Genomic DNA, 27,166 nt, shown 5'->3' with positions numbered 1-27,166 from the left:
ATTTGGTTACAGAGGTGAACCAAAAAGGATAATGCCCTTTGAATGCAACAAAACGACTAGAAGTGCCTCTTCTGTGCAAGGCATTGGGCCAGGCAAGGTGCCAGTGGTTCAAAGATAAATTTAGAGTCAGTTCCTGCCCTCAAGGAACTGGCTCTTTCCCTTGAAGCTGATGGTATGGTAAGTTATATAGTAGAGGTACAAAGAGAATGAGATTAATCCCAGTGGAAGAAATTGGGCAAGAATTTCAGGGAGGGATTTATATTAGAGTTGGACCAGAGGGACAGGTTGGTTCTCCATTCTTGCAGGTGGAGGTAAGAGCACCTAAGAGGGAAGAAACAGTGTGAGGTGGGGGACCTGAAGGGCCCAGGGCTTTGTGGTGTGCTACCCAGCAACGTGTGAAGGTCTAGGGGAGGGGCAAGTGCCAGGAACAGCAAGTGCTTTGGTAGGACTGGGCATGAAGGAGGAAAAAGAAATGGAAGATAAGGTTGAGGTGGGTTTGGAATAATAGTGGGCAGCTTTGAGTACAAAGCTGAAGAGTTCGAGTTTACGTAAGTTGTTGGTTTTTTGCAGGGCCACCAAGCCCTGAGGTTCCTAGGAGATGGCTCAGAAGCACTGCAGGGGCAGACCAGCTCCTCTCTTCTCCATTTTGTGTACTGGGGAATTGTCTTTCTTTAAATAGAGTATTCCACTTTAAGAAAAACTGAAACCCATTGGTATATGTGAAAGAGACCCACTCATTTATCCAGTCTATTAACAAATATTTTTTAAGTGACTCCTACACACTTAGCCCTGTACTAGGTCCTACTGAAAGACCATTGAAGATTTCGAGCTAGTCAATGGCATGGTAGCAAGAGCCACTGGGTAAGAATCCTGTCTCTGCCACCCATTGTTCGTAAAACCATAGGCAAGTCTCCTGGTCTCAGTGGGACCAGTGCCTCACCTGGAAAATGCAGGGCTGGGCTGATAAGTCATTCCCAGCTGGAGCATTCTAGCAGTGACCTGATCAGAGCTGTAATTCAGAGCTTTCATGTGTGTGGATAGAGTGGGAAAAGGAGAGACCAAAATCAGAGAGGCCAGTTAAGAGGTGATGGCAAGAACTTCTGTGAACCATCCTAAGACTCCAAGTGAGGGCATTCAACAAACATGTAATACTCAGTGCCAGCTACTGTGCTAAGCATTGATAATATAGCAGTGACCAAAACGAAGTCCCCACTTCAAAGTACTTTATGTCTAGGAGGCAGCGGAGGAACTGGGAGCATGGGTGAGAGATCTAGGAGTGTGGTTTGAAACTCATGACAAGGGGTGATGGTTGGAGCTTTGGAAGCATATAAGGTACCAGGGAAGAGAAAGCAAAAAGGATTGGAGAGGAAAAAAAGACCTGAGGTAAGAGAACCTAAGAAACATTCTGTGGAGAACCAACTAATTTCACTCCATGATAGGAAGCACATTCTTCGTCAAGCTGACACAGCAAACTCATCCCTCAAAATATCCTTTTGTGGCTAAGAAGCTGTAACACACAGAAGAAATAATGTCCATTTGGACGCCCAGCTCTCCTTGACTAATCACTCCTGTGTATGAAGCAAAATCACACCAGAGTCCTATATGGTTTTATACAAGAGCAGGTCTATTTGGTTTCCTCAGAAAGGCCTTCCATAAATACCAGTGTACGTAAAAATGCTGTAGGTGACTATCTAATTTGCTAGCCCCTCAAATCTTTTCCTAGACCAGCTGGTGCTTTTTAACTTTTCCCCCGAGTTATTGGAGTGGATAAATCTCAGAAGCAGATTCTGAGATCCTCACGCTTTTCCTTATTTACCCTGCCAGTAACAACATGTCACAGGTTGTCTTCCCTGCTGGAGTCCAAGGCTGAGCAATTAGTCTCCCATTGTCTTTACAGGAAATGACATCCATGTGGCTTCTGGGGAAAGCAACTGCTGATCGCTCTGGTTAAAATAATTTGGAAAGTGTTCAGCACTTCCTCTGGTTGATCATTTAAACTGGCTGATTTGGAAAGCTTTTGGAAATGCACAAAGCGAACAAAGGTTGTCAGAACCAGAAATACTCCTGGGTCAGTTCCCCAAACAAAACAAGTCTCTAAACTGTTGCCTGTCAATGCACTGACTTGTCTGGACTCTTGAGCATATGACTAAGCCCAATGTCTTGGTGTTCTGTCCTTTTTATAATGCTTTACTGGACACTGATTTGTTGGAAAGATGCTTTCCAGCTTCAGGTAATTGAAAACCCAACTCAAGGAGGCCTGAACAATAAGAAATTTACTAGACTTCCATTGGTTCCACAGACTTCAGGGTTGACCTGATGCAGTCACCCCAACTCTGCTTCCCTGGGACTTTTGTCTTTGCCCTCCTCTTTAGGCCAGCTTTATCATTAGACTGGAGCAAGGTAGCTACAGAAGTCCTAGGCATCATATCCCACACAACATTCAGAAGGGGGGAATTTATCTCAGAATGAGAAGCTCCCAGCAAAACATTCTTGACATCTTGTGGGCCTGAATTGGGTCACATGCCTAATCTTGAACCTGTCACTGTCAAGAGGAATGTGTTCCCCTTAGATCAGTGCATTTGAAACCCTGTGGACACACAGATCACCTGGGGATCTTATAAAATAGATTCTGGTTCAGTAGGTTTGGGCTAGGGCCTCAGAGCTGACATTTCTCAGAAGCTCCCAGGTGATGCTGACCGTCACTGGGTAGCATGCCACAAAGCCCTGGGCCCTTCAGGTCCCCACCCTCCAGCTGGAGTGCTGTCACCTGCCCCTGAGGCACTGTGGCTGAAGAGATATAGGGGATCTGTTAGGAAGAAGGGTGAAGGAATGACCCGTGCAGATGAGAACTGTATTAGAGATACTTGTTCCGATGGTAATGAGAATGTTATCCTTTAAACCAGGAGCCGCACAGGGTCTATGATATGTAGTAGAAGCAAAAAGTTCATGCAGGGCAATGTGTTGTGTGGGAATGCCTATTAATACCTTACTATTTATTTATGGGGATATATATGTCATAATTCTTGAAACAAAAGATTGAACAGTCATGTTGCCCTCCTCATTATCTTTCAGTTCTTTCTATTTAATACCATATATCTAATGTGTCTCAAAAAGAACAAATTCAAATGAGATGGATGTAAATGTCCTTAAATTTAAAAAGAGTGTGCCAAGCCCAGCCTTTGATCTGAGTGAATATGTCATCTGTCTTAGTTCTCGGGGAGAGAGAGTACACCCCTACTGTCCTCAGGGTCACTGGATATGAGGTTGAGCATGAAAAATGCTGCTGGTGGTGGATTTATGCCAAAGCAAATGGCCACAATACCTTTATGAGTGATTATCAGTGGAGAAAATCATCATGCTGTCATCATTTGAAAAGGGAGAACTATTTTGTGATTTTTTTAAAGTTTATTTAAGTGACCTCTACACCCAGTGTGGGGCTCAGACCCATGACCCTGAGATCAAGAATCACATGCTCTTCCAACTGAACTAACCAGGCACCCCTAATTTATTATTTTTAAATTTTTCTTAATAAAAGATGCACAGGAGTCCTGAGCTGTAGCTGTTTAGGGAAAAAGCTGGTAAGACCAAAGGACTGGTGTCCATCCTGGGGCAGATCCATCATAGACCCAGTGGGGCTCAGAGTGAAATACGCAGCCAGGTGTTAAGTAGACCTTCCTGAGACAGTCTCTTTGGCAGGGTTGTCATCTCCGACTTCATATGCAAGGATGGTGTCATTTAGGAGGGAAGATGACATTTCACCACTCCATCTACTGGAACCACGGGCTCACATCCGTGAGACCAATGGAAAACCAGAGCAACTCTTCAATGACCTTGCCTACATAGGTCACCAAGGTGCCCATACTTAGGAAATCACCAGATATGTCTCATCTTTGCAGAAGCCCTGAAAGGTTGAGAGGTGCCCAGCTACTCTCCACCAGGTGGGGAAACCTGCTAGACTTGGTGCTCCATGAAGGCAGGGACTGTGAGCCCCCTGTGTGACGCACTGCCTGGACCGCTGGTCTGTTCCTGGGAGATCTGTCAGCAGCACTGACTGAGCATCCACGCTCTAGAGAGAAGTAAAAGCAGAGAACATTTTGTTGCCTAACTTCAGTAATTTATACTCTAAATATGGAGTGTTTAGGGGTCCTATCTACATATTTAGGACCTCATAGCCTGCCAAAGAGAGGTGAAATAATAGTCATATTAGCTGATCTGTGTGGGGCAGGCAAGAAAGCCCTTTGACTCACTGATTGAATCAAACAGTGCTGGCCACATGCCTTCCTGCCTGTGTGTGCTGTGAGGCAAAACACTATTAGCCATGGGAGGAATTAAAAAAAAAAAAATAGTGCCTCCCCTTACAGCCTAAAAAGTAGGATACAGTAAATGTATTTCAAGTATCTATAACAAATAAAACATAATTTTTGAAAGAGAAAAACAAAGAGAGATAAGATCATAGCCATTGGGAAAATCAAGGTAGAAAGGGCTCAAGGAAAGGTGCCTGGATGGCTCAGTTGGTTAAGCATCTGCCTTCAGCTCAGGTCATGATCCAGGGTCCTGGGATCGAGCCCCACATCAGGCTCCCTGCTCGGTGGAGAGCCTGCTTCTCCCTCTCCCACTGCCCCTCCACCCTGCTCATGCTCTCTCTCTATCTAAAATAAATAAATAAAATCTTTTTTAAAAAGAAAGAAAGAAAGGAAGGAAGGAAGGAAGGAAGGAAGGTGGAAGGAAGGAAGGAAGAAAGGAAGGAAGGAAGGAAGGAAGGTGGAAGGAAGGAAGGAAGAAAGGAAGGAAGGAAGGAAGGAGGGAGGGAGGGAAGGAAGGAAGGAAGGAAGGCAGGCAGGCTTCAAGAAGAAGAAAGTTAGGCCAGGCCTAAAAGCAGGGGCTCATGACGTGGGTCCATGAATGGAATTCAGAGCTCTGTGAACTTGGATGGAGGAAAAAAAATTTATTTTCACTAACCCTTAACCGAAATCTAATATTTCCTTGTATTACAAAGTAGCATTAGTTCTTTGCCACCAATAGAAATTATGGGTATTTTCATATTATATTATGGTTATAGATACCCTAAAATATCATTTATGCCCAACAGTACTTCAAATTACAGTAATTTTTAGACTTTTGCTGGAACTTATTTAAATATGGAAAGAAACACATCACAATTTTGTTATATTTTGATAACTGTATGATCAATATGCTTCTTTTGAATCCTATTCATTTCATGCATTAATTTCAAGCATTTAAAAACATTATTCTGAGAAACATGTCTCTAGATTGCTACAGGACAAAAAGGACAAAGAGCCCCTGCCTCAGAAAATGGCTAGGCTTCCTACCAGCAATTATGAGGCAGAGACACTCAGGGAAGGAACTGGCATGCAGACGGCTCAGGCAGGACAGGTGACTGGACGCTGCAGCTTCCGGTGGGAAGATGTGGACATAAAGCAGAGGGGAGCTGGAGTCCCAGGCTAATGTAATTTCACAGATAAATTTGTAGGTCACAGGAAGCAGTGGAAGGTGTTTCCACAAGGTTTTAAGTTGCGTTTAGGAAGGATGCCTTGCAGAGCCATGAGAGCAGGATTGGAAGGGAAGAAACCAGGGGCCAGGAAACCAGTTTCTGCACGGAGCGATGCCAGCTGGTGTAATGATAAGATAGAGAGAAGGTGGTGAGTTCCAGCACACCCGCAGGACTAGAAGGGCAGGCTGGGACCTTGGTTCACCGAGGAGGTGAGGAAGGCCATGTTTGTTTTCAGGCCTGGGTGATTAGGAGACCGATAATAGCTCCTTGCATGCACTGAGTGTTTACTGCATGCCAGATGCTGTTTTAAGCCTTGCTGTGACATTTATATGTCATTAAATTTATCTCATTTAATTTCCATAACCACCCTGGGAGGTCAGTGCAATAATCCCTATTTTACAGGTAAGAAAATGAAGTCTAGAAACGAAAGGTGAGGGTCTCACAGCCAGCAAGGGAGAAGAGAGTGTGTTATTGAAAGAAACAGGAAAAAGAATTGGTTTGGGGGAAATTTTTATGAGTTCAATTTTAGATATTTTTGCATTGTTTTGTCTTCAATTATTTTAAAGGGCTAAAAATTCAAATAAAGTCTGAGCAAAGTTTCTGGTTTACTTCATTCTCCAGACTTTTATTTATTTGTTAATTTATAAATGGTTTCATCTTCCTGTGAAAAACGGAGAATAATCTGGCAGTAAGAGTTTGGTACGTGGATGAGTGCCCCAAACAAGGAAGACTACGTGGTTTCCAGAAGGGTAAATGACTTCTGTTCAGCAATGCATTTTTCCTTTTGTCGTGGTTTGTTTTTCAGGACCGGTCCAGCAGCTGTAGAAGAAGACATGTGGTGTATATAAAGTTTGTGATAGTTGGGGGAAATTTTGGTAAGTGCTGCTGCATTTTCTAATACCTTTTGTTGTAAAGTGGTGCCCAAAAGGGAAGCCATTGCCTTGTTTCGTGCATCTTTTGAATCTGCACTAAACTTAGACAAAATAGGATTTTATAATTAGATGTGACATTTAATCAGCACTTGCTGACAGTATGACATTTTTTCTTGTTATTGCTAATGTTATTAAGAAATGTGGGGTTTTCTAAGATTTAATAAGAAGTCTAGATTTAGGGAAGCTTCTGGACACAGGGTAAAGAATACCCTTGACAGTTTAGCTTACGGTCTAGGTAACCCATGGAATATAAGAGTAATAACGTGCAGACCAGTAGAATAACAACAGCAACAAAGAGTCTCCACCGCAGAGAAATCCTTACGACCTAGCTGTTGAAATGAGAAATGGACAGTTAGCTGTTTGGGGAACGGGAAACTGAAGGGAATCAGGAATCCCAGCATGACAGTGGCCCAAGAGACCAAGAACATTAAGTTCAGCAACCACCCAGAATACCTTGCCAGCAGTAGTAAAAAGAACAGTCTTCAGGGTCAGGCTAAAATTTAAGTTCTACACTAACTGGTTGTTACATCCACTCTCTGAGCCTCAGTTTCCTCGTCTATAAAACAAGGCTTGTAATGTTACACACCTCATATGGTTGTGGTGAGAATAAAATGAGCTAGGTAGTGCTGGGGCATAGTAGGTGCTTGATAGAGCAGTTATTCTTGGTAACGGGACAGCCTCATTTGAAAACTGGACATTTACTGAAGTCAAACCACCAAAAGGTGTACATATCTCCCAACAGGAGGGCCACCGTGGATAGGTTGGTCACACCACATTTGCTGTCACAAGGGATGTCACAGCTGGTCACCGCAGTCCGTCCTCCACAGTCCACTCCATAACACACTGTGGCAGCCCCAAGACATTTATCATCTTCTCCACTCCTGTCTACCCATTCTTAGACAAGCTTGGCTAATTTAACTTCCCTTCCTGCCACCTTTGCAGACAAGTACAGTTACATTTGTTAGAGTTTTGTTTCGGTTTTGAAGTTAATGTTACTTTGAATGAAAAGAATGAGAAGGAAAAGAAGAGGCAGGAGTAGTTACCATATTTAGGCTTTCATTTCCAAACCTTTCTTTTGATTTTTTTTCATCTGTGCTTATTATATACCCTTTGCAGAGATCCAGGTATCAGGCTGAAATTTTTGAGCTTCGACTAAAAGAATTTGGCTTTGGGGTAGGGCTTTTATCTATGGTTGGAAGGAATCAGCCATGTCACTCACTGCAGATGGGCTGGTTTTTAAGATTGGTGTCCCTAGGTGGACCCCTCCAGTTTCATGGAATCGAAGAGATGGACATGGCCTCAAGGGTTGTCTGGCCCATTCTCCCACTAGCCAAAACAAGTCTCTTCTACAGAACCTGTGACAGAAAGGAGTCCAAATTCTCTCAGAGGTGAGGAGCTTGCTACTGCACAGAGCAGCATGCTCCAATTAAAGAAAACAATTAAGGGGCACAGGAAAAGTGTAGCGGGTGAGGAAATTATTCTGGATCTTGGATTTCTAGCAGTATTTATACAACTGTATTGTTTCATGAAAGTTCACAGAATTCTATAATAAAAGGGTGAATTTTGCTGTTAATTAAACCTCAGTTTTGTTTTGTTTTGTTTTTTAAGATTTTATTTATTTGACAGAGAGAAAGCACAAGCAGGGGGAGTGGGAGAGGGAGAAGCAGGCTCCCCACTGAGCAGGGAGCCTGACTCAGGGCTCGATCCCAGGACCCCAGGATCATGACCTGAGCTGAAGGCAGATGTTTAGCTAAGCCACCCAGGCACCCCTAAACCTCAGTTTTAAAATAGAAAAAACAAAAAAACAAGCAGTTAGACAAATACCTGGACATTTAGCTCAAATTGTTAAAAAGAGAGAGGGAAGAAAGGAGGGAAGGAAGGCAATCTAGTCCTTACATTGAACCATATGTGCTCCATGAGACGGGAACTTGGTCTTCTTCCTTCCTCTGGCCCCAGTGCCTGGACAGTGCCTGGCACTTAGCAGGCCTATGGTAAGTACTCATTGAGCCAGCTATGCTCGCAGTCACTTTCTAAGTAGGCAGAGACAAGTCTACCCACACTCTCACACACACCAGCCCTTCACGTATTTGAAGACCCTCTCCTTCGTCATTCGTCTTCTCTTCTCTGGGCTGAACTTAACCATGTTCCATCCTTGTACTGTTTGTCTCCTGATGTTATTTCCCTCTCCCTCCCCACCCTGCCTTTCCAGCATTAGAAGCACTGCCCCTGAGGTGATCTGGCCCACGAGCAGTACAGAGGGCCGTTGCTTCTATAGACAATGTCACTAGATACAAACCCTAATCCTCTTCCTTTGCGATCAGTACAGAGTGCCTGGTAATAGATTGTGAAGGATTTCTTAACAGTAGTCTTCTAAGAATGGAATTCCTCAAAGTGGGGAGGATAGCCGTCTAAGAGATAGGGTACAGTAAATCCATCCTCTCTTAAGTGTCTTGACTGAAATGAGGCCAGGCCTTGCCACCCTTTGTTTAAGACAGCAGTAGTGCTGTTTTTAATCTTTCAAGGCAGCACCGTATCACAGATCCTGGTTCTTCATTATGAATCACAGGAAGTTTGAAATTCTTAAAATGAAAACTTGTGAGTGCCTTGAAAAATCTAGATTTATTTTCCCCCTGGGCATGCCACGGGGAGATATATAAGTGCTGTGGTTCTCAACCCGAGTTAATTTTGTTCTCCCACAGGACATTTGGCAATGTCTGAAGACATTTTTGGTTGTCACAACTGGGGGTGGGAGGATGTGTGTACTGACATCTAGTGGGTGGAGGCCATGGATGCTAACCATCCTACAGTGCACAGGACAGCACCCCCCACACACAGTGATCAGGCCCACGTGTCAAGCTGAGACTGAGAAACCTGATATGGAAGTAATAAAAAAAAATTTTTTTTAATGTCCAAAGTACTTATTATTTTGAAGGTTTAAAATTTTAAGTATTTTGACATTTAATTATATGTAAATATATAACTAGAAAACATAAAGAAGTTTGGTCAGAGAATCATAGGGCCAAAAGGTCTCATAAGGGACTCTCTCTCACTCCAAGCACGAACTGACTTAAATGAATTCAGACAGACAGATGGGCGTCTGAAGTGAGACTCACACAACATGATCCCCGCATTCACACAAAGGAGGTCATCTCCTATTTTAATTTCAGCTCCAGCTTCTTCAGAAGTGCCTGCCTTTAGATGGTCTCTGAGATGAAATGGTATTTCAATCTGGGCTAGTCCTTCCTTTTGAATCAAGGGCAGTGATTCTGGTGTGATGAAAATGTGCTTAGGGAGGAGAGAGATCTCATTACAGATGATTGAGATTGGGTATTTTGGTACACAGGGCTGTTTATTTGCATCAATTTCCTAGTGACACCACAGTCTGGTTTAAATGTAAGTTGTTGAGGGCTTTTGTAGCCCAAGATGGCTACATTTGCTGAAGCAGGGAGATTAAAGCAACATATGTCAAGTTGTAATATAGGACAATCCACTTGAAAAGACTTTAATTATAGGGCTTATTTTGGGAGGGTAACTGTGCTTTTTGTGAGGTATATTTTGGGATCCACTAACCCAGCTTCAAGGCTAGTAATATCTTCCCAGAAAGGGTGTGGCTTGTGCTTGTGGACATAAATATTTTCCTACCAAAACCTTTAGTATAATATTCCTTCGACTTTACTACCACCCATTTTTCTTTTTCTGATAATCTTTCCCTTTGCAAGTATGCTATGAAAATGCATTCTAGAAACTTGGAGAAGAAAAGGATAAAAGATCTCATTTTAGATGGCCAAGTCCAGAGATTTAGGAACTTTACATTATCAGTCTGCTGTTTTTAAGATGAACAGAATTTGGAGGAATGTACCAATGCTGAATAGTAAGCAGTGTTGGGTGAGACTGTAAGAACCATGCTGATGCTGAATATTTTAATGTAAGGGACGATGGAGAAGCTACACATGTATGGCTACCTAATTTGCCAGCACTGCCTCCCCAACCCCTGGGTGATTCTTATGGGCCACCTCAGTGCCCTTTTACCACAGCTGACAACCTAGAGTGGGTATCCGTTTGCACATTTGCTCTTCAAGACTCATGCCTTTCCCCAGCTCTGCCTTTGGTGGCCTCCTTCACTTCCCTATTAATACCTGAGGCCTTTGGCCTTCCTCAAAGGAAGGGTTGGAACTTTCTGCCCAGTCAGCATTTCCTAGTCCTCGTTTGAAAGCGAATGATAAAGGAGAAATTAGATCAACAAAGTAAAATCAGCTTTTTGCTTACACAATGTGTGTGGGAGGTAGGTGGGGAGGAGGAAGAGAGGTCAAGTAAGAACAATTTTTTAACCCAAAAACCAGCCACACCTGAGGGCAGAGAAGCATTTTTACCTAAATTCTAAGTCATGAAAGCAATAAAATGAGAGCAAGAATGCTCCGTGAGGGAGAGTTGAAGACAAAGCCTCCTAACCGTAGAAGTCTCTGGAGAGGTGTCCCCGTTCTCCCAGAGGCAGTCTGCAGCCTGCATCTGAATCACCCAGAGAGATGGATTTAAGAGTGCAGGTCCCTGGGCCCAGTCCAGACGGACAGAATCCAAACCCCTGTGGCAGGTGTATTCTTCATGCCACTCTCCAGGTGGCTCGTGTGCACTAACACTAATTATTAGTATTACTCTTGTACTCTTATACTACTAATATGCAGCCCTGCCCAGCCTCTAAGATTCTCTTCCATAAGCATGGCTGAAAAATGCAAAGAACGGAGCAGCCATTTTGAAGGTCAGAACTACGCATTATGCTCCTTGCTCTGCTGTGCGTGGGAGAGTAGAGCACCGTATCCTGTTACCTCATTCTCTTGATCCTTGAGGTTAATCCTCGCTCACTAAGAGAAGCGTCCTTCTCATTCCAGGTTAGTGTGGGTGCCATCCCAAGCCAGGTTCTTTGGAGCCAGTTTGAGACTGCCATCCTTCTTGTCTGCTCCAGGAGCCTGTGGATCTGCCATCAGCCCTCACTGGAAAGTTTACACCGCAGTGTGGGTGCCGTAAAACCAGGGCTTTCCACTTACGGAGGGGAAACATTTTCAGAATAAGTAACTGTTGCACATTCTAGTACATGCTGGACAGCTGACCCTGGGGAATAAATCCGACCTGGGATACGGGTATTTGGACCAACTCTGTAGCCCTGCCTCTAACTGGTACGGCTGCCTGTGCAAATGGGTATCGTGATGCCATTCGTGTAGCTACGGTAAGTTTATAAGGAGCTGAAGCGTATTTGCTCCTCCCAAATCACTGCTGAGGTGGTGGAACAGGTCTTATCCCCAGATAAAATCTGTGCCTCCAAGAATTCAGCCTATGTCTTAGGAGGCATTTGGGGGTTCCGGGGTGGGGGTTGTCCTCCTCGCAAAGACTGGAGGAGGTGTTGGCATGCAGTTGGCACAGGGAGTCAGGTGGGGTTGGTACGTGGCCTACAGCGTCTCCCACAGTCCTGCTCAGTGAAGAGTTGTCCCCAGCAGAGGGTTTGTTGCACCCCACCCAGTAACACTGCTCTGAGGTTGTACAGCTAATTTGTGCGGTCGAACCGGGCTTATATCTATGCTCTCTGAATCCAGACCCTTTGTGGCCCTCTCCATGTTAAAGGCATCACAGAATGAATTCCTGCTTCACTGGGAGCTCTCATTGCATTAAAACTTGAATTCTGAGTGATTGTTCTTTGGGTTGTGTCGTTGCTGCTCTGCACCAGAACACGGGCACAGCATGCTCTGTGTGGAAGCAGCCTTTCTGAAACCTCAGTATCCCGGGTTGACCAGCACCCTGTACCTGTCGTTCTTCCATCAGCGCCTAGCACGGTGGAAAGAGTGCCATCTTTGAAAGAGATCAAAGCCCAAAAGGATGCTCCACCTAGAGCCTTTGATCCAATCTTACTGGCTTAAAAACCATCCAGATAGGGAATTAGGTGTCAATTTCAGGAGTTTTTGATATGACATCTTAGGCTTCATACCCCCACCTGAAGCACTTCTAGAGCCTACTGTTGGAGCTTTGTTTAAAGTGTGATTTTGATGTCAGCCAACAAAGCAGCCAAAACAGTGGCTACATCAGTTTGAATGAGCACACATGGAATTTATTAAAGTGGTAAAAATGTAACCATATTGAATGAAAAGGCACACAGTGAAGCTGACCTGAATGTAAATGTCGAGGGGATTATGACAAGAGGAGGTAGTGATATTATATGATTTTTTTCTTTCCTATTATTATTTTCTTTTTTCTCTCTTCCAGTTTCTTTCCCAACTTTTTATTCTGAACAAAGCCACTAGTTTGGGAGAATGGTAAAACCAACACCTATATGCCCTTTACCTAGATTCACCAATTGTTTTGAATTTGCCATATTTGCTTTCGTTATTCCTTCTTCCAATTATTTATACATATGTATTTATATGTATTACATGTAACATATATGGCATACATTATATAAATTTTTGCTGCACCATATTTGAAGGTTGCAAACATCTTGACACTTTACCTCTAAATATTTCATTGTGTATTTCCTAAGAATATGGATTCTTCTATATAACCACAATGCTATTATACCTAAGAAATTTACAGTAATTCTGTGATATTGTCTAACATCCGGTCCATAGTCAGATTTCCCCCATTGTCCAGGCTGCATGTTGTATAGAATGTCCTGCACTCTGGCCTTGCCTGTTTCTTCATAGTGTTGGTCAACTTGCTCCTTCTCTCTTCCTGAAAATTATTAGATTTAGAGGCTTGGTATTAGGTGCGGGTTAAACATTTTTTTGGCAAGGATACTTCATAGGTGGTAATGCATGCTTGATATTACATCACAGCAGGAGGCAGATGATGTCACCTTGTACCACCATCCACAGAGCTCAGTTTGATCTCTTGAGCAGGTGGTAACCAGACCTCACCTATGTCCAGATACACCCTGAGTCAGTAAGGCATCTGTAGGCTGCTCCATGGATCCTTTGTGAACATCCTGTCACCACCCTACCTTTTGTCCAGTGCTTTGAGTATCAATGGATAATCCTCACCTGGATCACTTACTACATTGGGATAGTGTCTGATATTTTTACCCTTTGCTTTCTCTTCCTCAGTTCTTTATAGTGAATGATCTAGGCCTTCATATTTTTACAGTGATGTATTAGCCACTTTCCTGGTAGTCAGCTAGATTTTGCTGTGATGATAGATTTCTTGTGTTTAGGATAAGAAAGAGTAACTTTAACAAAGCTATTTACTACCTGCCAGGGTACCACATAGGCTCCTTAACTATAGAACTTCTTTCACTTTCCCCCACACACACAACAGCTCAGACTAGCAAGCAAAGGGACTTGCTCAGGGTTACCCAGCTCCTCTGGTGGAGCTGAGATCACGCAGGATCTGTCAGGCTTGGCGTCAGGGATTTTCCACTTTGCTGTGTCCCCTCTGATTCCCAACCCTGTCAGTGTCTCGCACCTATAGTTCTTGCTGTAGACAAATGCCTACCCGACTGGGTGGGTCTGTGAAACAAGACATAGTCAGCCAGGAGGGGGCTGTGCAGCTGGAGAAACACAAGCCATGCACACCTAAAAAGTGCACGTGCTCCTGGGTCTCAGACAGCTGTGGGCCCAGTACTATCAGAAATCTCGATCTGTATTTTAACCGTCCCAAGTTTTCAATGTTGGTAGCTCATTTATAAATGGAAGTAAAAAGAAATAGGCGAAATTAATTTTAATAATATACTTTAACCTAAGATGTATCTAAACTATTATATAATCAATCTGTATTAAAAATTATTGAAATATTTGTGTACTAAGTCTTAGAAATCTCAGTGTGTATTTAACGCTTAACAGCATATCTCGATTTAGACAAGCCACATTTCAAGCACTCGATGCGGCTTACAGCTACTTCTCTGGGCAGCTAAGCAGTCCAGGGCCACACCCAGCGAGATTCTTTAATTGAATCTCTTGAGAAAAACTTAATCAGCTTTCTTGTCCTCCCCCCGAGTCTGAGGCCACGTATTTCTATCCTCTGTGTGCCACTTTTTCCCCAGCTAAGTCTAATTACAGGGAGATGCTTGGTTTGGCCGTAACGACTAGCTCAGCAGTTTTCCACCAGTCCTGGCAGCTGGTGAGACCCACATACCCTGCCTTGTAAATGATAGTGTGAAGCATACTTCCAAATGTCTCCACAGCAGTTTCCATGATTTCCTTTCTCTGAGGGGGTAACTCAATGGCATTTTGCAAAACCAGGGTGATTTTTTTTTAACTCACCCTTTCTGAAAGACCCATTCTAATCAATGGATTCTTAAAATTCATGCAGACTCATGGTCTCCCAGGACCTCAGCAGAGCAAGTAGGCATTATACATTTTCTGGCTGTTTTTACACCAAGTATACCTCTGTTTTGATTCATGATGGTTTCTTCTTTTTTTCTTTAATTAGTCAAATACTAGTTAATACATCAGTCCCATTTTGAGCATTATTCACAATGAAACCAAAGACATTATTCACAATGAAACATTAGCAAAGGTCAGATTCCATTTCCACTAAATGTCAAGTCTCCTGGCCATTGACCCTATCACTTGAAGTATTCGATTATAATACAATCCTGGGGGGTGGGGGGAAATGACAGAAGAAAGGAGTTTGTTATGATGGACTTCACCCAAATGGAAACGCTGATTTGTAAAAATAGAAATTTGAATAGGGTAAAGATGGTCCCATATTCTTAATTAGAGGCCAGATTCCACATCTTCCAACAATCTCAGTTAAATAAAGGATAGAGAAGATAATGCCTTTTTCCCCTTATCCTCTGGCCTCTTCCAGTCATTGAAGGATGACACCACCAAACCAGAGAAATGAATTTCCCCTATTTTCCTTCGGCATTGTATTCCTTAGGTTTTTGTTGTTGTTGTTGTTTTGTTTTGTTTTTTAAAGATTTTATTTATTTCACAGAGAGAGACACAGTGAAAGAGGGAACACAAGCAGGGGGAGTGGGAGAGGGGAGAAGCAGGCTTCCCGCCAAGCAGGGAGCCTGATGCGGGGCTCGATCCGAGGACCCTGGGATCATGACCTGAGCTGAAGGCAGACGCTTAACGACTAAGCCACCCAGGCGCCCCTCCTTAGGTTTTGACCTTGTGTCAATCTCTCTTATTCACAGAGCCCCTGAATCTTTAGGTGTAAAGTTGCATTTGGAATCAAAACAATGTGTTTTGTAAGGGCAGTTTTCTTCTCTCACCCCCCCTTCCCTACATCAATACTCAGTCCCCATTTAAATCACAGCCCTTTTATTCACTCTGATTCAAAGGCATTTTTATTTCTTTGAGTGGGTATCTCGTGTTCATTTCAAAATATCATTTACTAGCTTTATTTCTGCCATACAACCAGAAATCATAGTTGACTCCAGGCAAGTGGCTGAGTTACCTAGATTTTGCTTCCAGTGTGGTGCTGACTAGAAATGTTTTGGTTTTATCTTCAATATTAATAGTTGACTGAGAGTGATGGATGAGGGACTGAGGAAAGGAAAGGAAATCTAGAATAGAGTGGCAGAGCATCATCTACCTCAAGGATTCTTATCTGGATCACCTGAGGAGATGTTCTTACCGTCAGAAGGCTTGGGGACAGGACCCAAGCAAATATATTAAGAACCACCCACTCTTACTCAGTTGTGTCCATTTGTCAAAATTCAGGGACAGCTTTACTATGTGTAAATTATACCTTAACAAACTTAATATCCTGAAGTATATTTATATGCATGCATTGACATTTTTGAAATTTTTGACACCCACAATGGAGAATATTTTGACTATCAAACTAGACTCAGAGATAAAGCTCACAGTCAAAACAAGCATTCGTTCATTCATTAACATTTAAGGAGCAGTGCTAGGCATTGTTCCTGCCTTGGGAAAACAGAGGTACATTGAGACACAGTACATGACAAGGGTTTTGTTTTATGGGTGAGACCAATATCCACCAATTAGGATGCAAAATGGAAAATGTAATATGAGAATATCTGTAGAGCAAAAAAGGAAGAGAAGACCCCCAACAAACACATACACATATGTGCACACACACACATACATACACACACACACACGCTCCCAGTTCTACCCCACTGCCTTCTTGAAGGTGGAATGGGTTAGGCAGTGTTAGGAACATTTTACAGAGAAGCCACAGAACATGAGTCCTAGGGCATGATTAGGCAAGGAAGTAGAAAATATTATGCCTGTTTTTCAAAGGAATGCCTCTCAAAATTTGGTTCTAAAGTTAAAAAAAAAAAAAAAAAGGTCGTTATGGCATCAGTTGTTTTTAAAGTGATTTCCACAACCTTTCATACTCTTCAGTTTGTTTATCCTGATCTACCTAGTCACAATGCCTGACACAGTAGGGATGCCCCACAGTAGGTGTGCTGGATTGAATTGATGCTTTCAGTAGTCTGCCTTTCCCCTGACAAACTGTTATACACAATTGCATCGTAGGATAATAATAGTAGTGTGTAATTTTCAAAATAGCACCCAAGTTACCTCTGTAAGTATTGCTTCCTAAATACTAAAAATGTTTGCTCTTGAAGGAGAGTGCATTTAAGAATATTTAAGTGGTTCCTGATGGTATGTGTCATGGTATGGTTTGATTTTTATATTTAAGAACATTAACTCTTCTTTCTAACCCAGTGTTTTATTCTTTTTCACTTTTAAATGTATCTGGGGTTTTGGATAAGCAGCTGAGCCAAAAAGAAATGATCATGGCATCCCTTACCAAGTCTGTCCTTCCAGCAGATCCGGGACACAGCATTGTGTTTTCCTGGGTATTGGATGCTCTTTCAGGAGTTGGGGGGCAAAGAGTATTTGAGAGTAGCTGTTGACACTGCATTGAAAAAAATATAGTCCATGCAGGGTGTCAGCTCACCCAGGGCAACTGCTCTCCCTACACATTTTTGCAGCTTATATGCAAATTGCCATTATTAGTTACTTTGATACCACCGAACATAACAGGAACATTTGTAACTTTTTGTTGTGACGTGGAAGGCAAAGAACCAACTCACATATAGCTTCTGTTTGAAGGCTGAATAAGATTTCTGGAGGTGCCCTGTGCATTGGAAGTTTTTGCTGTTGTTCTGCCTACTTCCCAAGCCTAAATAAAATGTGCGTTCCAGTCTCTGTTCCATTAAATAGCCATTCTGGTTTCAGGGAAAGTAGATGAAGCCACCAGAACTGGGTTAGGGTTTTAAATGGCAGGATGGACAGGGCATTCGCTTTGGTGATGGACATAGGATTGAAATCTGAGCTCCCCACTGCAAACCAGCTGTGGGGTCTTGGGCAAGTCACTTTGCCTCTGTGAACCTCACCTTCCTCCTTTCCAAAGTGGGAGTCGAGAATCACAGGAGATAAGATGTGGTGCTCACGTGATGCCTGGCACTATTAAATGCTCATTCCATGTCAGGCCTCTTTACTTTGCCCTTGTTAGCATATATATCAATTCTTGTCATCCTCTTGTTTAAAAACTTTTCAGGGTTCCCATTAGCCTCTGAGAAAGAAACATGGTAAACTGATGTTCAAGGCCCTTCACCATCCCTCTGTCTGACCTACCTTTCTACCACATCCGACCATATGCTTCATAGTCATCCCAGGGCAAAAGCAAACAGCCTCTGTGCCCTCAGCGGGCCTCGGGCACTCACTCTCCTCCTCCAGGGTGCCTTCCTCCCATCTCTTAGAGTCGGCCGCGAGGCTCATCTCAAATGCCCCTTCTTCCCAGTCCCTCAGGCTGGAAAATTCACCTCTCTGTCCAACACTGTGTCTCTTTCTCAGCACAGGTGCTCAAAGAGGCCTCTCCTGGTCAAGCCTGTCCTCTCTGCAAGGAGGCCCGCGGCCAGTGGCCACCTTCTCTCTCTGTCCTCACGTGGGCCTCTCTGTACAGACACATCCCTGGTATCACTTCCTCTGGTAAGAAGAGCAGACCTATTGGACTAGAGCTCTCGCCTACGGCCTCACTGAACCTTAATTATCTCCTTAAAAGACCTGTCTCCGAATATAGTGTTAGTGGGGGTTAGAGCTTCAGTGTATGAATTTTGGGGAGACACTGTTCAGTCAGTAACACAGGGGTACAGAAACACTGCCAGGTCCCGAGGGAGTGCACATGTATGTTAGTGCTCACGTGTGTGCACGTGAGGGAGTGCGTGTGCATGTTAGTGCTCACCGGTGCGCGTGTATGTTAGTGCTCACGTGTGTGCACGTGCCCCCGTGCGCTCTGTTACCTGCTTTCTTCTTTGCCACAAAAGCCCACAGAGCCGCAGATGGCTTTGTCGCTCACCTGTGGGAGCCCTGCCCTCATCCCTCAAAGGCCCCGCCGCTGCCGCCTCTCCAAGGGCTCCCAGAGACACACACCGCCTCCCTGAGCAGAGCAGTTCCCTCGCAGCCCCCCGGTGCCCTTGGCTGCCAGCGAACGGGAAAGAGAGAATGATCCACAGCAGGGAAGGGAAGGAACCAGGGTAGGAGAACAGGAGGGTGACATTTTTATTTTAAAAGAAAGAAATGAAGTCTTTCCTTTTCTGCTAAACATTGTCCACGGGTGTTTTTTTTTCCCCCTCCAGATTTATCCAGGTCCCCGATTCTGAAAGCGGCTCAGGAACTCCTTAGCTCTATTAGTTTAGACCGTTGATAAGCAGTGTGGGAGAATGCAGTCTAATTGGGTCCTTCGTTAACCCACCCCTGCCTTACCAAGGGAGGCTGTTGGGGTACAGATAGTCTTTATACTGCTAAATCAGAGGCTCCTCACACAGTCATCAGCCTGCAAATTAGCTGGAAGCACAAGTTTGGCATTATGCAAAGTATTTATTCTCACAATTATATGCTGGAAAGTGTGGTTTCACACTTTTCCGCCAGGACAAAGGTTCTCACCCAGTAGTGAACCAAGTCACCTGGGGAGCATCCGCAAAGTCCCTAAGCCCTTTGCTTCCGCTTCCCCTACCACCTGTGAGAGGGAGGTGACACAGGGCCTCCCTAAACCTGTGCTGTTCAATCACCGTGTCATCATTTATCTTATTGCTTCCTCAGAGGTTTCTTACTGAACTTTTCAAAAACAGGATTCCTTCTTTTTTCCTTGACAAAATCCAGCAGATTCGTTTTTTTAAATATTTTGTCCTATTATGGAAATTCTCAAATTTATAGGAAGTAAACAGTGTAGCATAATGGACCAACCCCCCATGAATCCTTCACCCACCTCCCACAGTTACCCACATTCTGCCATTCTTGTTTCATGTGTACCTGGATTATTGTTACTATTTTTTGGCTCTGCAGTTTTGTTTCATAGAAAACAGAGGGAGCGTGTCATGCTCATGAATTGTCTATGAACTAAAACATGGTTCCATGTCCTTACAGGTGTTTCCCCCACCATATGGCATTTAATCCTCACAACACCCCTAGGCATTGTTCCCCACATTTTATAACTATGGAAACTGAAGCGCTAAGAAATTAAACATGTGCGCAATCTCCCAGCTAGTAAGCGCTCAAGCAGGGTTTCACTGCCAGAGGTGTCTGAAAGCCATGCTTTTCCCCCAAGCTGCACCTTAGGAGAATAAAGACCGTAAAAAATGTGTAGGTAAGTTTCACAGTTTGGGTAGATGGATCACTATATGATAAAGTAAATATGGTATAATGTTAATGTTAGAAGCTAGGTGCATGTTCAATGTAAAATTATTAAATGTGCAGATATAAAAATTTTACAGTTTGGGGAGATGGATAGCTATATGTTAAAGCAAATTAACGTTAATGTCAGAACTAGATAGATATTCAACATAAAACTATTAAAACTATGTATCTGAAGTTTTTCACAATAAAATGTTGGTGAAGGGGAATTCCAACAGAAGCAAACTTTGTCTCAAGCAGTGGACAAAATACACAAGCTATTTTCAGTTACCCATCCTATTCATGTCTGCTCCAAAGAGACAGATTTGAGACTTGGTTGAATTTTTTTTTTTTTAAAGATTTTATTTATTTATTTGACAGAGAGAGACACAGCGAGAGAGAGAGAACACAAGCAGGGGGAGTGGGAGAGGGAGAAGCAGGCCTCCCGCCGAGCAGGGAGCCCAATGCGGGGCTCGATCCCAGGACTCTGGGATCGACCTGAGCCGAAGGCAGACGCTTAACGACTGAGCCACCCAGGCGCCCCGAGACTTGGTTGAATTTTAATTTTAGAACTGTCAGGCCAGGGAGAGAAATCACTTGGAGGTGTACCTAATTGACATTGACTGGCAAGGTCCGAGAGAACTCCGAAAACCCATGCAGAAACAGAGCCTCCCGGGGGTGGTGCCTGTGAGCGGACAGCTCGGAAGCCTCCTCCCTGGTGTGGCTTGTGGAAGGCTAGAGCAGATACAATGATGGACAGTTCCCTTTTCCAGTTCTGGCCACTTGGGTGAGATTCCATCATTTACCCAAAGGAACATTTTGCGTCCATACAACCTGCATGTTGAAGCCGTTCCTTCTCATGGAAGGACATAATCAATTTCTTTTATAAAACAGAGTCAAAAACAGAGTCACCCACAGCATTCCATTGTGTAACACGCCCTGCATTGATGGTGACCTGGCTTGGCCAGGAACTGCTGAGCAGTCTCTGCTCTGTTGGAAGTGATGGTTGGTGGCAAAGATACTCTGTTCAAGGGATTCCTGAGGGCATTTCATTGCTGAAGGTATAGCCAACGGGCCCCCTTCCACTCCTGCAGAGAGCCCTGTGTGTCCTACTGGCCCAAGCGTGGTTGCCATTGGCATTACCCAACCTGCCCTTCTAGCTTTACCCTGCTCTGCAGGAGGAAGCTGCTTAGAGATAGGAAAGCCACCTCTCCAGAATCCTCCAGGGTCCTCACAGGTTGCAAAACAATGGTCACACGAGGAAACCAAGAAGTTTCTAGTAACCACCTTTCCCACTGATTTCCAAAATTCTGTTTGAGTCTTGGGACCCATGTGACTTACTGATATTCATACCATTATACTGTTCTCCTTTCACTATGCCCTGAACAGAATTTAAAACCCTCAAAAGGTACCTGTCTCTTGAGTTAACTACTCCATCAGCTTCCTTCATCCTGAAATGTTTAGGCAGTCCTGGCTAGAAGGAAGAACAGGCTTTGTAATCAGACCAAATGTGGACCCCCAACTTCCACCATTCCTGGCTGTGAGACTTGAGGAAAAGTGCCTAAGCCCAGCTCATAGGATTATTTTAAAGGTTGGAGCTCAGATAAAAGTATGTGAAGCCACCTAACTTAGTGTCACTAAGCATAGCTAATGTCACTAAGCATTGGTTTCCCTTTTCTCTCATGTGTGATTAGTTGTAAGGTATGAGATGAGGGCTCATATCCCTGCCACTAGCCGGTGGTATGACCGCATCTTGCCTCTTTGCATCTGTACACCTCAGTCTCGTCATCTAAAAATGGACTGCCTGTTCTCCAAGATGCTGTGACTTAAAAAAAAAATTATATTACCTAATTGCTCCTTCGGAGGATCCTTCAGACTGTGGGGGCACAGGGGAAATTCCTGAGCACGGGGCAGCCCAGAAACAGTGAGAACTGGGACTGGTGAGCTTGAGGTAGGCACAGCAGGGGAGAAATGATCCCAATGACACCAAAATCAAAAGGCTGGCATTTCTAAAACCCAAGATTAGCACTTGGGAGTTTTGTGAAGGCTGAGTTAACAGCACACTGAGGAATGTGGTGCCTGCGCTTCCGGTCCCATCCGCGTAGGAAACCTATTGCAGCCCAGGCCCCTTCCGACTCCCTGCTCCAGGGAGGCTCATAGGCTGCTTCAGTTGCACCCCTGCAGCTGTCATGCCCACGCATGTTCCTGCCGCCCTCCTCCCGACAGTGATTTCCATGATCATTTCATGCGGTCTCAAACCAGGAGAGGTTGTTTGCTCCGTTTTGCATAACAAACATCGAATCTCTTGTCCACTTTACCTTGCTCTTTAGCCTTGCTTGTGGATCTTCCATCCTTATTGTGGGCTTCTGCCTGCCCTAGCCATCCAGACACTCTGAAGTCTTTTCCTTTCTTCTCCGCAGCTGCAAGGAGCCCTGTAGTTGGGCTTAAATGCAAGCAGATGGAAGTAAGCAGGGGTGTGGAGGCAATTAGAGGATTTCTTGCTCCCAGCAGTGGGGATTTGTTCTCTCTTTGGGTATGTGGCTGTTCTTGCTCATTTTTATCTTTCACTTGGGTTTTGTCAGGCTATCAGCTTTCTTTTCGGGCTATATTCTGCTGCTGGTTGCAGGAACTTGCAAGATGGGGTGACTTAGTTGCTTATTGTTTGGGATCAAACTTTCCACATCGAGGTATAGATAATGCATAGCATGATGATGATGGTATTTGTAACATATTCTACCATCTAAAGAGTGCTTTCACGTACATCACTGTCCCATTTTGTCTGCTTTAAACTCAGAAAGAAACAAAGGCTCTACTCACTTCTGCTAGAGTGGGAGTTTTTCCTAATCTTTACACCATCTATATAGTCAAACCACAAAGGGGAGAGTTATAGAATGAAACTATAGCCTTCTGCTTCATTCCTTTTCTCTTTCTAGTTTCAGTTTAATATTTTCCAAACACTTGGGGCGCCTGGGTGGCTCAGTCGGTTAAGTGTCTGCCTTCTGCTCCAGTCATGATCCCGGGGTTCCGGAATCGAGCCCCGCGTTGGGCTCGCAGCTCAGCGAGGAGTCTGCTTCTCCCTCTCCCTCTGCTTGTGCTCTCTCTCTCTCTCTCTCTGTCAAATAAATAAATAAAATCTTAAAATATATATATATATATTCATTCCAAACACTTTATCAGCACACTGCTAGATTGTCTGGACATTTAAATAATTGTAACAGATAACATTTGCCATAAAGGAGCTTCCCATCTAGTTGGGGAAAAACAGACCTCCAACTGTGGGTTTAAGCAACAGTGCCCAACACACAAAAGGCACTCAGTAACTAGGTGTTGAACAAGTGGTGAAGGAGAAGAGTTAGGGAGGAACTGAAAGAGATATAGTTCTCAATGGGTGCAGCACCCTGAGGGTGCCTGGGAGTGAGAAGGCAAGAGGACCAGGCACTTTCATGAATTGTCTGCATTAGTGACTTGCCATCCATTAGTGCAGCTAAATGAGAGCCAAAGACTAGAGGAAGCCGTATAGATAGAAGCTTAGAAGAATGAGGGCAGGGAAGATGTCATGCTCTGCTCTGTAGGATGGAACAAGCAGAAAGTGAAGGAAGCAGGCAAACAGACAGACTGGAAGGGAGAGCCTACCGTGTTGCAACCCCATGCTAGCAGCTGGGACAAGGCAATGGGGAGAATCAAAGCAATACAGGACTTGGCCCCAACCCTTCAGAGACCCTGCCATGCACAGGAAACAGTGAACCAGTGTGACTGTCCCACCCCCACATGATCAAGTGTTGGGGATAAGCCAAGGAACTGAGAGACTGGGAGATCAATGTGAGCCGGAGGAGCTAAAAGGAAGGCTTCTGGAGGGTAAGATCAGCATGGGGCCTGGCACGTGAATGAGATGTGGAAATTGCAGGGACAGTAGTGTGGAGATATATACCATCCTGGGTGGAGATCGTGCCGGGGCAGTGGGAGATTGGTGGAAGAGGTGTGGGGGAAGCCAAGCTGGAAAACTGAGGGAGGGTGCTAAGCAGGAAAGCAACATTATGAAGTATGGTTAAGTGGAATTTTTGTCCATGCCCCGAATTCTCATTAATGTCCTGTAGCCCCAGATGCTGCGCTAGGGGCTCTGCCTGGCTGACGGTGCAAGAGCAAGCTAAAGGAAGCAAACTCTTCCTTGGGATAGGCACTAAGCCTTTTCAGTGTCTCCTGGGGGCCCTGAGATACTCCAGCCCAACTACTCCCACTCGGGTGGTAGAACTAGAGTAAGAAAAGAGTCTCTAGTGTGACTGTCAGGAGACACTGTTTTTGTTGGTTGTTTTGGCTGCCCCGAAGCTGTACTAAGTTTGAGTGTTTGGGGAGAGCTCCAGAAGTTTGTGCTACAGAACTCCAGGTACTTTATTATGGTGAATTTTATTTATTTGTTTGTTTATTAATTATCAAAGTGTAGTTGACACACAATGTTACACAGTTTCAGGTATACAGCAGAGTGATTCAGCTTCTCTATACACCACAAGTATCTGTCCCCACACAACGCTATTACAGTACCATTGACTATATTCCCTGTGCTGTGTCTTCCATCCCTGTGGCTTACTCATTCCCTAACTGGAAGCCTGTATCTCCCACTCCCCTTCACCTATTTTGTCCATCCCTCCCCCACCCCTCCCCTCTGGCACCCACCAGTTTGTTCTCTGTATTTATGGGTCTGTTTCTTTTTCTTTGTATATTCGTTCATTTGTTTTGTTTTGTTTTGCTTTTAGATTCCACATATAAGTGAAATCATATGGTATTTGTCTCTCTGTGTCTGGCATATTTCACTTAGCATAATGTCCATCCATTTTGTCACAAATGGCATTATGGTGAGTTTTTAAAAATAATATCTGCATTAATACACATCCTTAGTGTAGAGTACTTAGAAAACACAGAAAAGCACAAAGGACAAAACAAAAGTCACTATTATTTCATCACTCAGAAATAATCACACATGTTGTTAGTATTTTTGTTCAATGTCCAAACTTGGAAATTTTTTAAAGTGATTTTGAGTTGCACTTAGTGTTTTATATCTTATTTGTATAATTTGGCAATATACTGTGAATATTTTTGTGTGTCAGTAAGGTTATTTTACAGTAGGACTCCAGTGCTGTCTCCTATCCCACTATAGGAATGTGCCATAGTTTATTTAATCAGATAGGAAACCAGCCTCTGTTTTTGCTTATTTTGGTTGTTTCCAATGCATTAGGTTTTAACCATTTTTAAAAACAACATCATACTATAGTATTTTCAGGTAACCTTGTTTTCATTGAGTGGCTTGCCCGTCAGATCCAAGTGAATATAAAAAGTTGTTCATGAAGTTTTACCTCATTTTTGTTGTCACTTAATCGAAATGACAATCAGCCCCTGAGTAGAAACGAATTATATGCGCCAATAGTATGCCACCCGAAGAGTGTGGAAAATGCAAGCAGACCAAGCCCCCTGCGGATGGATATACCCAAATATAGAATAAGTTTAGAGGTGTTGGTTGAAGTAGATAGTATGTAAATATCATCCTGTGCTGGTATAGTGAAATTTCAATTTAAAAAAGCATAAGTAACCCTCAATATTATCTTCATGTAGATGAAGAACTTTCTTAACCCTCTCTTTCTTTTTTTTTTTTTAAGATTTTATTTATTTATTTATTTGAGAGAGAGAATGTGAGAGAGAGAGAGCACATGAGAGGGGGGAGGGTCAGAGGGAGAAGCAGGCTCCCTGCCAAGCAGGGAGCCCAATGCGGGACTCGATCCAGGGACTCCAGGATCATGACCTGAGCCGAAGGCAGTCGCTTAACCGACTGAGCCACCCAGGCGCCCCTTAACCCTCTCTCTCTACCTACCTCTTGCCCAGCACCTCTCTCTTCAAGACCTCTGTCTCCTTCCCGATGTGGGATGCCATTTGAAGAGCTGGTTCCTGCTCACTTTATCGTAAGCTGTGTGGAAGAGAAGGTGTCAACCTTATTTTTCCTTTGAGGCAGAGTTTGATTTGCAGAGGCCTGGAACTTCCTGTTTGTGTTTCTTTTCCGGTAATACATGTGATTCACCACAATTCAAGGTAACCCCATCTACAGTGCCCCATTTTTTTCAAGTGGAATTTTTCTGTGGGAACCATAGACTAGAGAGGAATCCTGTAAGTCTTCCATGAAATTGTGCCCTCTGCCTCTTATAATTTTGTAATATAATTAGTTACTTGTTTTTCTTAATTATTTTTTTATCATCCTATGCTTATCTGAATGAGGTGTGCATCGAAGAGCAGGAAGTGAAGGTCAAGGGGCGCCTGGATGGCTCAGTCAGTTAAATGTCTGCCTTCAACTCAGGTCATGATCTCAGGGTCCTGGGATCAAGCCCTTTCATCAGGCTCCCTGCTCAGTGGGGAGTCTGCTTCTTCCTCTCCCTGTGCCCCTTCCCCTGCTCATGCACACTCTCACTCTCTCTCTCAAATAAATAAATAAAATCTTTAAAAAAGAAAAGGAAAGGAAGGTCAAGAAAAATAAGTGTTCTATTTTTTGAATAAAATTACTTTGTCTAACTGTTGCTGGTGCATAGGAACAGAATTTTTCATATTGAACTAATAGCAGTTTGCTAAGGCATTTTATCAACTCTGATAATTTATCTGTAATTTCTGTTAGGTCCATATAATCCAGACATCCATAAATAATTATGAGTTTTAGTTCTCCTTTCCAACATTTATTTATTTATTTATCTCTCTTATTTTGCTGCTCTGCATAGGACCCACAGTACAGCGTTAAGCAAAGAAGGGAGAACACACCTCCTTGACTTGTTCTTAATTTTAAAGGGAAGGCTGCTAACATTTCACCACTGAACATGATGCTTACTCTTAGGATTTGGTTAAAACTCTTTAGGTTAAGAAGTTTCCTTGCAATCCTAGTTTGCTAACAGTTACTCTTTTTTAAAATCACAAATAAGTGTTGAATTTTACTCAGTGCTTTTTCTGCGTCCATTGATAAGATCGAGGGTTTTTCTCTTTTAATCTGATAATGGGGAACTTGCTGTCAGCAGCTGTCTTAAGTTAAATCATCCTTGCATTATTGGTAAAAATCCAAGTTAGCCATGATATATTCAGTGCACTATTGGGTTCATTTGCTAATATATTTTTAGGATTTT

General features: G+C 43.6%; 1 protein-coding gene across 7 annotated transcripts in view; it reads left to right on the top strand.

Annotated features, from left to right (window-relative positions):
• FYN (FYN proto-oncogene, Src family tyrosine kinase) overlaps positions 1-27,166 on the top strand; it is a 211,576-nt gene that overhangs the window by 90,408 nt on the left and 94,002 nt on the right. For 5 of the 7 annotated variants that reach the window (XM_034991851.1, XM_034991856.1, XM_034991848.1 and 2 more), the window contains one exon: positions 6,318-6,387. The exons of 1 other annotated variant lie outside the window; for it this stretch is intronic. The gene's annotated coding sequence lies outside the window, so the exon portion shown is untranslated. Of the gene's footprint in view, positions 1-6,317; positions 6,388-16,788; positions 18,345-27,166 lie in introns of those variants that run through there. One more of the 7 variants, XM_034991855.1, reaches the window with a different exon arrangement.

The sequence above is a fragment of the Mirounga leonina genome, unplaced genomic scaffold, assembly GCF_011800145.1.
Source record: "Mirounga leonina isolate KUSES-001 unplaced genomic scaffold, KU_Mleo_1.0 Mir_53, whole genome shotgun sequence".
In the NCBI taxonomy this organism is placed as follows: Eukaryota; Metazoa; Chordata; class Mammalia; order Carnivora; family Phocidae; genus Mirounga; species Mirounga leonina.
This window is presented reverse-complemented; position numbering and strand designations above follow the sequence as displayed.